General features: G+C 36.8%; 1 long non-coding RNA gene across 1 annotated transcript; it reads right to left on the bottom strand.

Annotated features, from left to right (window-relative positions):
- Window positions 1-237: 237 nt before the first annotated feature.
- LOC140021375 (uncharacterized) lies at window positions 238-3,663 on the bottom strand. The gene is made up of 3 exons (XR_011825153.1): window positions 3,431-3,663; window positions 1,178-1,257; window positions 238-386 (listed from the first exon to the last, which is right to left on the bottom strand). It is a non-coding gene; the product is annotated as an uncharacterized lncRNA (long non-coding RNA).
- Window positions 3,664-3,911: the final 248 nt, after the last annotated feature.

The raw sequence follows: 3,911 nt of genomic DNA, 5'->3' as shown, positions 1-3,911 counted from the left end.
AGAAAACCTAGTAGTTCCTTAAGTAAAACTAGTAAATCATCATATAAACATCAAGAAAGTTAGGTTTTCTAACAAAGTTTATGTGACGCCCCCACTTCTCCCAAGGGCGAACCCAAGGGTATCGGCGGGACGCCTGCCCAACTCTCGCCAGGACTCGATACAATTCCAGTTCCAGTTCAAGCTTAAGGTAGAATCACCAATAATAATATACGGAGTAAAGAAAAGAAGTTACTTCCATACAAAGTGTTCAATCTTACACCACAAGATTCAAAATACATTCACTTTCTCAAAATATACAACTTCCAAATTGTCTAGTCAAATACATTCAAATCCCTAATCAAAAGTTCATCCAAATGGCTTCTTCGAATGTCACTCCATATCGGTTCCTGTTAAGGAAAATAAATCTACAGGGTGAGCGATTACTCGTGAGACTAAGAAAACATGCAAAACACATAGTTCAGGTAGCAATAGCATTTAAGCAAGAATAAAAGCTGTAACATTCAAGAAGTTCATAATTTTAAATTTAACACATTCAATGAGGATATAGGAGCTCTCAGGAGCTAAATTCCACTTGTTTCGCCAAACCTCGATCGGATACCTTCCCGCGATGACACTCCGTCAACCGGGTCGGCATTTAAGTCCGTAGAACTCTACTTACACGTCAATTCCGTCCACCATACACCGCATCGGGCCTGAACTTCAATAAAATGCACTACTACGCTAGTAGGCCAAGTAAGATCTCTCAATAGATCAAACTTACAGTTATCTCATGGTTCACCAAGATTCTCGACCAAGCCCTTGCTGGCTCGAGTCACAAGGTCGGCCAATTGAGATTTGGGCGTCCCCACAGTTACCGTTATAAGTCGATGACATTCAGTCCAATCGACAAATACCGTTATAGGCCAATGAGTGCACTCCAATCGGCATTCATATAGTTCAGTTATGAGTCGAGGAGATTCACTCCAACGACATGCAGACAGTTCAGTTATAAGTCGAGGTGATTCACTCCAACGACATGCAGTCATACAAATACAGTTCAGTTATAAGCAGTTCAGTTATACAATCAATTAAAAGAGAACGAGTGCGATAAACTACACACTCGACTCAACAGTTGTAAACCATTCAGTCCATAAGAAGCAATTCACATAATTGCACAAATCATGCACTTGAAACTCACCAATTAAAGTAAGGGAGTAAGTGCTCAAACAAATGTTTAGGTGTCTGCTTCGAGTTCCTCTTGAAGGTCCCCTTGAGCGCCTGAGCAAATATCAATTGGCTATAACACACTATTATTATAAATCCCTTATTAACAAGGGAGATTGTACACTTGTACAATCTAAGAAAATGTCATGAAATAGAGCTTTGCTTGCTCAAAATTCCAGGTTCAAAAGTGGTGTTTAATAACACAAGAAAAAACTGATTTTCTTCATGAAGTCAAGTCTAAAATGGTCAATCAATATCAAAGGATAGGGAAGAGTTTCCAAAACTCATTTCCCAACAAGTTCGAAAATTCAGCTTTAAGGGACAATCTTTGAAAAATCGTATCTTGGACTCAATAGGTCCATAATTAGAAAACTTTATACCGTTGGAAACTAGTTTCAAAGTACTAAAAGTTCATAGAAGATACTTTTCCAAGATTCTAAATGAAAGACATTCAAATTTCAGCTTAAAGTGGCTGACTTATACTTACAAGACAGTTTCAGTCTTAGTTTTCGGTAAACTTTGGAAATTCGGCAAAATTCACAGAACATGAACTAGCCTCCGAAATTCATAACACAGTAAGAAGTCCAATCAAGGTTTCAAACACAACAAACGGAACTAAAATTGAAGTTTTGGGTGTCGAGATACATCAGTTCAAAGTTGGTCGCATTTTATAAACTGTTCTGTCATTTTTCAGGTTTGAAAGGCTATCTTTGAAGTATCATTTGGCCATCGATTTGGCATTGGAAATACACCAAACTTGGTACGCTAAATCTTCCATGTGTGAACAAAATTTCTACCAAGTTTCATGCAAAAACTCCCACGGGAAGGCAATCATTAAAACAACTGAAGTTCAAGAAATGTTCCAAGGCTAATCTGCCTTCTCACGTTTCCTTCCTTTTTAAAAGCTTTGTTCCACACAATCAACTTCAATTAATTCAAGTGTTGAAACCAATGTTCTATAAACATCCAATAAGCAATTTAGAGGTAATTGATATCAAGATTTTCGAAATATAACTTCCCAAATCAGATTTGACCATTCGGCCAAGAGAAAAGGAAAAGATTTCCAGATTTGAAAAGCAACTTTGGGACATCATTTGTATATCGAAATGGTCTTAGATTGACACCAAAATTCGTACAATTCAACTTCCATATGAGGACTATTTCTCTATAAAATTTCATTTGAAAATTCACACGGGAAGGTAGTTAACAAAACTACCAAAGTTTAAGGAATTTTCAAGACAAATCTGTCTTCTTGTTTTCTTTTCCTTTTCAAACATTTTGCATCATAAAATTAGTCCCATTTTGGTTCATTTGTGGAACCACGGTCTAAGAAACATTTCATAAGCAGTTCATAGTTGGTTGACATCAAAATTTTCAAAGCAAAGCATCTCACAAACAACTAAATCAGTTGGCCAGCAAAAAAGTAGAGTTTTCCAGCTCTGCTACAGTTTACAAATTGCACCATATCTCACTTAATACAACTTGGAATTGAGAATGGTTGGTGGGGTTGAAAACTAGATTCAAAAGGTTACATTTCATCAGAACAAATCATTTTCAAAATCAATTTCTAAGTGAGAGAAAATAGAGCCACAAAATGCAGTTTCTACCTTTCTCTCGGATAGGTTAACAGAACAGGGCAGTCGACTTTGATCAATCACTACAGATGACTCAGTTTGAATTAGAAGGTACATGATATACCGTTAGAAAATTACGGATGTCTAGTTTTGAACGCCACTGATTACACTCAATTCTGACATCCAGACAGAGAGATATGTTCATTCAAAGAACACTGCCAGAGGACCACTAATACACGAATTTTCCAGATTTGTTCTTGCCAAAATTCAATTTTTATCCAACCAAACCAAATGATTTTTTTGTAGAAACTTTCTACACACCATACACAACATATTTACATTAGTTTCAAAGTCATTTGAGCATAAAAAATTTGAACCAAAGGCCCGGCAAAAACAGGACAGATTTCGGCCGGTCTTCCTATGTAATTTCCTTCTATTTTCCTTTCACTTGTCTAACCAACATCATCTTGTTTAACACATAATTAGCACAAACAACACTTATTATCATCATATCAACCCATACAACCAAGGTGAGATTTCATAGAGCCTACTTCAACCATTCCAATTCAAATAACAACATCAATAATGAAGCTACAAGCTTCATAGCCAAGATTAAACCCACTAAATCTAAGATTAAGTGATTGGATGATTACCTCCTAATCCTTGAGAGAAACCAGAAATTTTTGCACTACTAGAGCCCCAAGAAAACCGTGAGATGATGCCTTTCTTCTAGTTTAAGTGAATCTCCAAGTAGATTAGGAGTTGGGTGAAGGATTTGAGCAAGATCGAAGCAAGATTGGAGTGAAATGAGAAGAGCTTTCTTCTTCCTTCTTTTCTTTCTTGTTCAGCCGGCACTAAGGAGTGAAAAAGAAGGGATTGGTGTGTCATGAAACTTCCTAGAGAAGCTTAAGGTTTTGTGGTTAAGATTCCTTCAAAAGTCAACCCTTAATAGTGTCGCGCGCGCGCGTTTCGTATCCGTTTTCTCTCGGGTTTGTTTCAATTGTGCACTAAACCTCTAATATACTTCCTTTAATATTATAATTATTCACTCTTAGTAGTCTAGAATAAATTTCTTAAATCTCCATTTATCCGTTCCGGCTCGATATACGCGAACTTTCGATTCGCGGTCAATAA

This window comes from Coffea arabica, chromosome 1e (genome assembly GCF_036785885.1).
Source record: "Coffea arabica cultivar ET-39 chromosome 1e, Coffea Arabica ET-39 HiFi, whole genome shotgun sequence".
NCBI lineage: Eukaryota > Viridiplantae > Streptophyta > Magnoliopsida > Gentianales > Rubiaceae > Coffea > Coffea arabica.
The sequence above is the reverse complement of the archived record's forward strand: the minus strand, read 5'-3'. Positions and strand labels throughout refer to the sequence as shown.